The sequence below is a fragment of the Lagenorhynchus albirostris genome, chromosome 16 (genome assembly GCF_949774975.1).
Source record: "Lagenorhynchus albirostris chromosome 16, mLagAlb1.1, whole genome shotgun sequence".
Taxonomy (NCBI): domain Eukaryota; kingdom Metazoa; phylum Chordata; class Mammalia; order Artiodactyla; family Delphinidae; genus Lagenorhynchus; species Lagenorhynchus albirostris.
The window spans coordinates 38,633,704-38,644,751 of NC_083110.1; positions in this window are offsets into that span (position 1 = coordinate 38,633,704).

Genomic DNA, 11,048 nt, shown 5'->3' on the forward strand with positions numbered 1-11,048 from the left:
CCTGTCTCACTTGGAGGAAAACACAGCCAGCGGTGTTTAAAAAGTGTTTTAGCTGTGGTCAGTGTCAACCTCAGCCATGTCAAAATGACGTTCATTTTCTTTTCAGGATCTTTGCACCGAACTGTAGCATGCATTCTTAGCTGTAGAGTAAAGGAGAGGGGAGAAATGCAGGTATTGATCTAATGATGTTAACTGTGAGGTCATGGTAAGAAGGCATCACAGAAGAAAGCTGGATTCCTTCACAGAAGACTCCGGGCGCTGTGTTGAAAGAGAACGGCTTGCAGGGCCTGTGACAGGCAGCGGCTGGCTCTGGGTGCACAGCCTGCAGGGATGCGGGGCCACCCTGCTCCCTGCAGCCTCACTGCACCTGGGGAGCCATCCTTCCCTTTGCTCCAGGGAACCTCAAACCCCCCTGCGCCCCAGAACTGCAAAGGCATCTGGTGCTCCATGAAACCACTTAGCCAAGTTCTTTCCCGCACGTGATGAAATAGGGGATAGAATTTTCATTTTCAGCCCAAGTTCCACTTTATCAGATTTCATTCAGAGATTACGAATCACTTAGGATGCTGGAAATATTTAATCATCTTTGCTGAGAACCTGAGGCTAAAAACAAATCTTCTTCCCGGTGTCTGGTGCCGGTTTTCACACGTTTTTAGTAACCCTGGATTTAGTCCCTTTTTCTCAAAGATCAGTTTAAGTTATTATTTGCTTTCGTACAAACATTTCACTACAAAAGAAGTACATTTTCATTACAGTAAAATGAAAAAATACAGGTAAAGATAAAGTATAAATTTGATAACATTTTGGTTTATTTCAGTTGGGGTTTCTTCCATTCATATCTGAATGTTCATTAAGAGCTAGACATACATAGAAATGGATTTCGCCAATTTGGGATCATGCTGTATGTATCCAATTACGTATCTTTCTTTTAAACTTAACCTTTTATGTTGAACCTCTTCCCATGTGACCAAAACATTTGCTGACTGTCTAAGCGTTCTATCTTGAACCAGGGAAATTTCTTCCTGCTTGAATGGTGCTTCCTACTTTCATTGCCAAAAGCTTTTCTGCTGGGATATACAATTACAGGCTTTCCCATCTACATTTGGTGCGGTAACTTCAGCTCCTCAGGCTCCAGGACCCCAATGTTAACCGGTACAAAGGGTCCACCCTGCAGCCACCTTGCCCTCCTCTGACACACCCTCCACCCTGGCCTGTATTTTGTCTCAGAACAGCGCCCCCATACACCCAACCTGCTCTCCTTTCCCCCACGGCCAGAGCAGAAGGTCTGGTAAGGGGAAGTTGCACACGGTTCTAAGAAAAAACCAAGTGCAGAAAGCTTCTGGGAGATCCTGTGCCCAGGGTGCTGTGTTCCAAGTTAGATCAGAATGAAATGATGTATGAATCAGCACTACTGGAAAAAGCCCCAGGGTTACCTCTGGGCTGTAGGCTTGGAGGGGTGGGTGGGGTGAGTGGAGGGAGGAGTCCTGCAGGACTATCATTTCTTCCTTTTTGTAAATGTTCTCAATGGTGGAATTGATTTTTACTTTGCATATGAATGTGAGTGTGTGTGTGTGTGTGTGTGTGTGTGTGTGTGTGTGTGTCCGGGAGGGGGGTATTTTTCAAATAAACATTTAAAATAAAATCAAGAATTCGGCATAGAGTTCATCTGTCTATATAACCTAGCTCTTCTCTGTCATTGATTAAGAAGAGCTTTGTCTTTGGAAATGTAATCATTTTTTGGTCTACAGAAACATGCCCTCATCCTTCTCCTCTGCTTCCCTCTGTCTTACGTCTTCTTAAAAAGATATCTCCCTGGGGCTTCCCTGGTGGCGCAGTGGTTGAGAGTCCACCTGCCGATGCAGGGGACACGGGTTCGTGCCCCGGTCCGGGAAGATCCCACATGCCGCGGAGCGGCTGGGCCCGTGAGCCATGGCCGCTGAACCTGCGTGTCCGGAGCCTGTGCTCCGCAACGGGAGAGTCCTCAACAGTGAGAGGCCCGCGCACCGCAAAAAAAAAAAAAAAGGAAATATAAATGGTCCTTAACAAGGAAAAGATGTTTAACCTCACTCGTAATAAGATCAATGCAAATCAAAAATGAGATATTAAATCAAAAAAATGAGATAGCATTCCATGTTGGCAAGGATGTGGGAAATAGACACTCATGCGTTGCTGGCAGCAGTGTAAATTGATAAAATGTCTGCAGAGGTATCTGGCAATATTTGTCAAAAATTTAAACCATATATCTTTTTTTTTTTTTTTTTTGCGGTACACGGGCCTCTCACTGTTGCAGCCTCTCCCGTTGAGGAGCACAGGCTCCGGACGCACAGGCTCAGTGGCCATGGCTCACGGGCCCAGTCACTCCGCGGCATGTGGGATCTTCCCGGACCGGGGCACGAACCCGTGTCCTCTGCATCGGCAAGCGGACTCTCAACCACTGCACCACCAGGGAAGCCCAAACCATATATCTTTTGATTCAATAGATTCCTCTTATCCTGAAGATATACATCTACAAATACAAATTTCTACATGTACAAAAATTCTTTACAGCATGTCTCATAATAAGAAAAGATTGGAAGCTGCCTCATATCCACTAACAAGGGATCGGTTAAATAAACCACAGTTCATTCAAGCGGTGGAAACCTGTGCATCCTGTAAAAAGACCGAGAGATATTTTTGGAGCACTGTTATGAAACAGTCACCAAGATATATTACTTACGTCCAAAGAAGCATGAAAAATATGGCTCAGAAAAGTATATAGCATTACAATTTGTGAAAAAAAAAGAGAAAGAATATATGTATATACATTGAATCTGCATAAAATACCAAGAAACACGCTTGGGGTAGCAGAGGGACAGCTGTGAGAGGGAGACTGCTTCACTAGACACCCTTTTTACCTTTTAAATTTGTATTTAAATTTAAATTTGTATATATTTTATTATATAATAACATTAAATAAAAATCACATAAATAACATTTTAAAAATAAAGCATTCAGGTTTAGACTGACAGAGAAACCAGATCACAGCAGAGCAGAGGGCTGTTGACAACACAAGAAACAAGAATCAACTGAAAGACACTCTGAACTAAAGAGAGAATTCAGTATATGGAGGAAGATCCAAAAATTAGTTACCTCAAGAGATGGTGCTGGGACAACGGGACAGCACAAGCAAAAGAATGAAGTTTGATCCTGACTTCACACTGTATACAAAAATAACTCAAAATAGATGAAAGACACATATGTAAGAGCCAAAACTATAAAACTCTTAGAAGAAAACACGAGGGTAAATCCACATGACCCTGGATAAGGCAATGGTTTCTTAGATATGACACCAAAAACACGTATCTAGAATACATACAGAATTCTTACAATTCAATAATAAAAGAAACCAAGTAACCCAGTTTTAAAATGGAGAAAGGATCTGAATAGACACCTCTTCAAAGATATACAAATGGCTGACACAAGCATATGAAAAGATGCTCAACACCATTAGTCATCAGGGAAATGGAAATCAAAACTACAGTGAAGTATCATTCACACGCATTAGGGTGGCTATTATCAAAAAGTCAACAAGTTTTGGTAAGGATATAGAGAAATCAGAACCCTCATACACTGTTGGTGGGAAAGTAAAGTGGTACAGCTACTTTGGAAAACAGTTCCTAAAAAATTAAAACACAGAGTTACCCAGCAATTCCTCTCCCAAGAGCAATGAAAACATATGTTGACAAAAAAGTTGCACATGAATATTCATAACATTTACTCATAATAGCCAAAAGTTGGAAACAACCCAAATGTCCATCAACTGATAAGTGGATAAACAAAATGTGATGTATCCATACAATGGAATATTGTTTGGTCATAAAAAGGAATGAAGTACTGGTACATGCTACAACTTGGAAGAAACTTCAAAACATTTATGCTAAGTGAAGTAAGCCAATTATAAAATACCACATATTATATGATTCAATTTGTATGAAATGTCCAAATAAGCAAATAGAGATAGAAAGCAGGTTAATGGTTGCATCGGACTCAGGGGGCTAAGTGGGTGGAGAATTGAAGGGCTGATAGACTATGGGGTTTCTTTTTGACATGATGAAAATGTCCTGTAACTGATTGTGGTGAAGTCCGTGAATATACCAAAAACAATTGAATTGTACACTTTAAAATGAGTGAATTGTATGACATGTGAATTATACATATATAAAAACGTTACCAACAAAAGTCAGTTACCTCCTCTCTCCGAACTATTTGAACAACTTTAAAAAGAATGAGATACTATCTATATCTATCTATAGGTGCTGGTTTTGTAAAGATGTCCACATCATATACATGTGAACAATTGTGCGGTCTGTGTATAGTGTGTGTACACATTTGCACAAGTAAAAATATGTCAGGAATCTTGCCCAGGGTCACCTGCGATCAAGGCACATAGATAGGAGGGGAACTTTCCTTTTTAATTTATATACTTCTATGTTATTTGATTTTTTAAAAATGAGTACTTGCTGTTTTATTAGTATATGATAAAAAATAAGAAAAGGCAAAAACTGAGCTCCTTTACTGACATCTATCAATTATTGAGCCCTTGCTAACTGCCATACACTGTTCTGACCTCCTGATGTACCTGATCTCATCTCATCCTCAAAAGACTCTTACACAGCCCTTCACAGTATTTTCTCTTACTGGGGGGGAAGACTGAGTCTCAGAGGAGGTGAGGGACTCAACCAGGCTCTCTCACATAGCTGAGAGGTGGCTGAGTCTGGAAGCTGAACCCTCCTCTATGGGCTAAACCCTCATCCTAAGCCTAAGCATTCCAGCTCCATCGCCTCCCATTGTTGGAATGAGACTCGAGCTATTTTTGTAATTTTCCCCAAACCGACCTCCTTTGAGTCTACTTCAACAACAATGGATGACAACAATAATCTAGTTAAAGTGTCATATAAAATAAACCAGGCTTGTGCAACGAATTTCAAAGTTCACCAAAATTAAGTAAGAGCCTAAATAACACCAAAGGAGGCTCAGAGCAGCCGGTGATCTGGCTCCCAGGCTTGACTGATTCTTGTCTTTAAAATGTTCCAGTCGTTTAAATATTCATTAGGAATTCAGCATCACTGGGGAAATGGGTTAAATGAACTAAAGACCACAATTCACAACGGGAAAATATCCCAAACTACTTGTTGATTACTGTACTTTCTGAAGTGAGGAGGGGGCTGGCACTAATGCCAGGCAGCCCAGTGGCATTTGAATAGTGTATGCCTTCCTGGGAACTGTCCTTAGAGAAACATCTATTTTCCCTGGTTTTGAAAAATGCTTCCAAAACATCTAATCATGTCTCAGTGGTTTTTTGTAGAAATAAAAAACAAAAAAAACAAAACTAGCGTGGTGTTTTTAACTGTCTTAAAACTTTTCTCAATTTGCTACAAGCATTAGCACTTTATAACAAGGGTCCTAGTATTACTTGTTTGTTTGTTTATAACTGCGAAGGTATTTACAAGTGTTTCTAAATGTATTTCTGTACCAGCGCCCACATATTGGCTCACCCCATGATTCTGTCCATGGTCCTCTTCTCCCTTCACTCTCTGAGGTCACATCCAGAGCTTCAGCTATAATTGCCCAACACCTTTCCCAGTCCTGATTTCTTTGCTAAGTGCCACATGCCAAATCCCAGTGGTCTAGTCAGGAAATTTTACCTTCAAATGTCTTAAGCCAAATACAGTTGGCTTAAGAAAATAGGAAGTACATTGGTTCGTCTAACTGAAAACTCCATGTACAGCTTCAAGCTTTGTGGGATACAAGTGCTCAATCAGTGACAGCAGACTCTGTCTCCATCTCTTGGAATTGGCTTCATTCTCATGCAAGCAGACCCAAGCTGCTTCAGGCTGACCCTTCACTAGCGTAGCAGCCCTAGCAGGAAGAAAACTTTACCTTCCCAAATGCGCCAGGAAAAGCCCCAGGGCTTGACTCTCATTGGCTCAGGTGGAGTCCTGTGTCCATTTCTGAATCAATCACTGTGACTTGGGTTGGTCATGCTCACTCCTGGAACTGAGAGGAGGGGGACTCAATCCTATTGGAACCAAAAGGACTGTGTGGGAGAGAGGTTAGTTTCCCAAAAGGAAAAGAGAGGATCTGTTTCCAGAATAAATAGAAGCCGAGTAGCTAAAACAAAAACAAAAACAAATAGTTGTCCCACATTTCCTGAACATCTCCAACGGGATGTCCATAGACAACCTGCAGTAAACCTAACACATCTGCTCCCCAACTCTATCTCTCCAACTGTATTCCTCTCGATAATTAAGGTTATGATCAATAACCTACTTAATTTGGAAACTTGGAGACAGCCAATTACCCTTTTAACATCTTCGCTTGTTTCTGCTCCTGAAACGGGCTAATCTGTCCTTTCCTCAACAATGCCAGTGCTTCTGCCCTAGTTTGGGATTTCAACATCTCTTGCCTAGACTATTTCACTAGATTCTTATCTTGTTATTCTGTCTCCATTATCTCCTCCTGAAAACCACTCTCCATTGCTGCTGAAATAACCTTTCTAAAGTATAAACCAGACCCTGTTTCTTCCCTGTGCATGTTTTGTGGGATTTTTTTTGGCTGTCCATCATCATGGTGTGTTTGGGGGTCTCTCCACCTATGGGCCCTGGTGGAAGCCGAGTGCTGACATGGGCAAGGAACTCACACTTGGGCAGTTGGCTGCACCTTCCCCAGACCTTGACTCTAGAGCTCTTGGCGCAAGGCTGAAGAGAGAACGGATAAGGTGTTCTGTGCCTCCAGCTGCGGCAGCTAGCCCAGCTTCTGGAGTCATCCAGGCAGTCATGCCAACCACAGCATCCAGCGTCCAATGAGGCGTGTGGTGCGGGCTGCCATTCCAGCAGCCACAGCCATGGGGTCCTCCCAGGCCTGTTTTGTTGTGTGACTTGAGGTGCTCCTCTGGCTCCCCTTGTCCCTGTTTTTTCTTTCTTCTTTATAAATTTATTTTTTAATTCATTTTTGGCTGTGTTGGGTCTTTGTTGCTGTGCACGGGCTTTCTCTAGTTGCGGTGAGCAGGGGCTACTCTTCGTTGTGGTGTGCGGGCTTCTCATTGCGGTGGCTTCTCTTGTTGCAGAGTACAGGCTCTAGGTGTGCGGGCTTCAGTAGTTGCAGCACGCAGGCTCGGTAGTTGTGGCACACAGGCTTAGTTGCTCCGCGGCATGTGGGATCTTCCCGGACAAGGGCTCGAATCCGTGTCCCCTGCATTGGCAGGTGGATTCTTAACCACTGCGCCACCAGGGAAGTCCCCTTGTCCCTGTTTTTAGTCCAGCCTGCGTTCCCAGACTTCCTGGCAATTCTTTGAGCTCCCTGGCTTCCCCTCTTACATTTTCTTTTGAATCTGTCTCAGCCAGAGTCAGCTCTGTGGCTCACAGCTTGAACCCGGACTGAAACATCCCTACATGGCTTCAGGATAAAACCTAAACTCTTCAGCCGGGCATCAGAGTCCTTTATGACATAGGCCTCACTCACCTCTCCACTTGCCCACTGTCTGCTCCACAGCCCTAAGTGATCAGACCAGGCCCTCCCGGTCTATAAGCCTTTGCACTCCTGTCATGCCCTAGTTCACCTGGTAAATGCTGCCTGACTCAAAAGGCTCCTCACCTTTCCTCATCCCTGTCTCTCCCGACAGCCTGGTGGGCTCCCTTCTCTAGTCTCCTTTAGCCCTCATCCTCCACTGGCTCTGAACAAATGCCTGGCACCTTGTATCCGCGTGTGTCTGTCTCCTGAGAGGGTCATAGAGCTCCTCAAAGGAGCAGCCATGTCATCTTTCATGTCTCTGTGCCTCTTGCCCCAGAGCCTGGCGCACAGCAAGCGTCACCCAGTGAGCTCTCAACGACACGTTGGTCGACAATGGAAGGCTCAGATACCAGCAATCAACCCTTACTGAAGGGGCAGTGTGGCATTCTCGCTTAACAAAGCATGTTGGAAATTGCTTAAATGCCTTGGAGAAACATGCGTAGTACAAACTGTTGCTGACAATTTCTTAGCATTTCCCTCTGGGGATCAGTTGACTTGCTAGAGAAAACTGTCTCCCTGGATTCTTGGTAGCTGGAAAACCTCTGGGTCCGTGGAGCACAGAAGACTTGGCTCTCTCCTTTGGCCACTGTGGTGGGCAGTGGCTGTTCACTTCTGCTCCTTCCCTTCCACCTTCTTCCAGGAACAGCCCTGTCGTTAGGGCTCCACCTCTCCCCTACTCTTGGTTCCACTGGGAAGACAAACTCTGCTCTGCTGCAGCTGAAAACTCGTGTCCGGCTAATCAGAGCGCGACACCACCCAGACGAGCGTGATTGGCTTTTCTTAGGCCAGTGTGAGTTAGGTTTCCTGTCACCTGGAACCAAAACGTTTTTCACTAGATCAGCCACCAAACACAACAGGGGTGTTCACTAAGATTAAACCAGCCACGGCTCAGAGCAGCTGGAGGGCCGTTGGGACCTGAGGCAGCTCGCTGCAGCTCCGGGGACCCCCGCTCCAGTCTGGGACCTGAATCACCACCCTCACCCCTGCAGGAGCTGACTGTTGGCACTCACCTCATCTTCCTCTCAGGGTGCCCCCAAATAAACCCACCTGCCTAGAGGCAGCCACGCACAAAGTTGGATCTATGGAAGCTTCCCTCGGGAGAGGGGAGAGGGCTCCTATCACATACTCCCAGGAAGGGATTTCAGTCTTCCTCATGTTCGTCTGCACGGCCCTCGCCATCACCCCACACCTCACCCTCCTGGCAGAAGCAAACAATTTCCTGTTTTCTCCTCAGGCAGCAAACTCCTCTTCCTTGTCTCAATTCCAGGCAAAAGATGGGCTGCAGGCTGCAGGGCGCCCCTGGGTCAGCTGTTCTGAGCTAGGAAACTATGCCTCGCCCTTCATGTATGTTAATGAGTTCTCAACAGACTGCCGGCTACCAAGCCTGCTATCTGGAGCCTTAAAAACGGTTCCAGAGAGTGAAGCAACTTGCCCCTGGCCACAAGGCTGCTGGGCAGTCAGGACTCAAGCCCAGTCTGCCTTCGTGACCCAGATGCTCAGAAAACAGCGTGGCCGAGCTGTGTGCTGGTGGGGAAGGGAGAGAGGCAGCACAGGTGGTCGGGAACACTGGGACTCACTTCATCAGATGTGAAGCTGTCAGAACATGTTAGGGCTTCTGGCAAAGAAAGAGGAGTATACGTCGTGGAGTCTTTCCTGAGAAAAACGATCGTAACAGTGATATGTTTGGGAAAATCACTCCATCTCCCAACTTGTTCAGTTTGTCATGGTGATTGTTGTTTTCCAGGCAGCTTGATTTGCTCGCAGCGTGAGTGATGCCCGCCCTGGCGTGCAGAGACGCAGCCCGGATGGCGCCCTTGGTGGTCCAAGCATATATTTATTTCTACAGGCTGTAAGATCCCAGCAAAAAATGCCCCCACCCCCAATCCCTTTACTGAACACGACAACCCTGGGCACATGTATGTTCGAGAAAATGCTTTGAAGGTTGGCCAAAGTGAAGTATGTGTGTCAACTTCTGGAATGGGGACACAGAAAAAAAAAAAAAAAAAGATGGCTGTTTTCTTTGTCGCCAACACAATGTGCACAGTTCAGGGTGGAGATTCAGAGCTGGGGTGTAAATGCTAATCCCCCCCTTGGGATCTGTGTGGCCGAGAAATTACTCCACCTCACAATTCTCAGTTTTCTCCTCTATAAAATGGGGGTGGTAATAACATCTTCCTCATGTGACTATTATGAGGATAAAAATGAAAGAACATACAGAGCAGAGCCCAGATCCTGGCGCACTGTGAAGTCGTCAATACATCAGGGGTTATTATGTTTTATTATTATCTGGAATGCTTCTTTATTACGCAAAGGACATATATTACTTTTCCCATGAGGAAAAAGATGAAGTTTGGTTTTTACGATCCTCTGCAGTAAAGCAGCATCTGTTTTCTTTGACCTTTCTTTTGGGTCCAGCAATTCTGTGAAGGAAATGACTGCAGAGTATTTTCACTTTGCACTTCAGCTGGAAAGAGAGGTGACAAACAGAATGGGAGACAGATCATTTGTAACACAATTCAACTCTGGCCTCCAATTTTTGAGAATTCCGCCTTATTATGAAAGTTTCCTTAGTTATTCAAAGGAAAAACAGCTCACATCGCCTTCTCTCACTCCCCACATATGGAGAAAACCCAACGAACCCCAGCTGGACCCACACTGACCAACGTGGTTAGACACTGAAAAACCGTCACGGACTGACCACTGTGTCTGGTGCTCTGTCCATACTGCCTCACTTAACTCTCAATCGACCTTATGAAGAAGCACCTGAGTCCAGAGGTAACTGCGGCTCAAAGGCTCAGGATAAGGACACTAGACCCCAACCAACTGGATGTGAATCCCAACCATGTGACCTTAGGAAAATTACTCAACCTCTCTGAGCCTCAACATCTTAACGGGTAGCACGAAAGTAATACATGTCTCATGGGGCGCAGTGAGAATTTAGAGGTGTAATGAGGTGGAAGAGACCAAGAACAGCGACTGGCGCGTAGTAAGTACTTGATAAATATCAGCTGTTATTGTTCTCACACCTACCTTGTGGCCGAGGAAGCAGAGCGGGCATCTATAGTTTGTTCTGCCCAACATCCATATTCTCACCTCCTGGAAACCACACCCCAAGTTTATTTTCAAGTTCCTCTTCCATTCGTTGCACAGAGTCTTGGATAGGCTGTCAGTCAAAATACTCCAAGAAAGATATGGGTGGCCCGAGAAATGCCAATCAGACATGCTTTCCTAGAATTTAACTCTTAAGGATAGTGACAAAAATAATTGAACACGATAAGAAATCTAAGAATTCAACTTCAGAACAGCACGGACCGGGCTCTCCATTAGTTTCTATTGCCCAGATCCCCAGATCTATTCGGGTCACATCCCTCCACCCCATGAGCTATCTCCCAGGCTTCCTAAGTACAAATTCCAGGGGTCATTTCTGTGGCTTACAATGAAAGAACTCATTCAGCCCATCTATTGATGTCTTTGTTTTGGCAATATTTGGTATTTTCTAA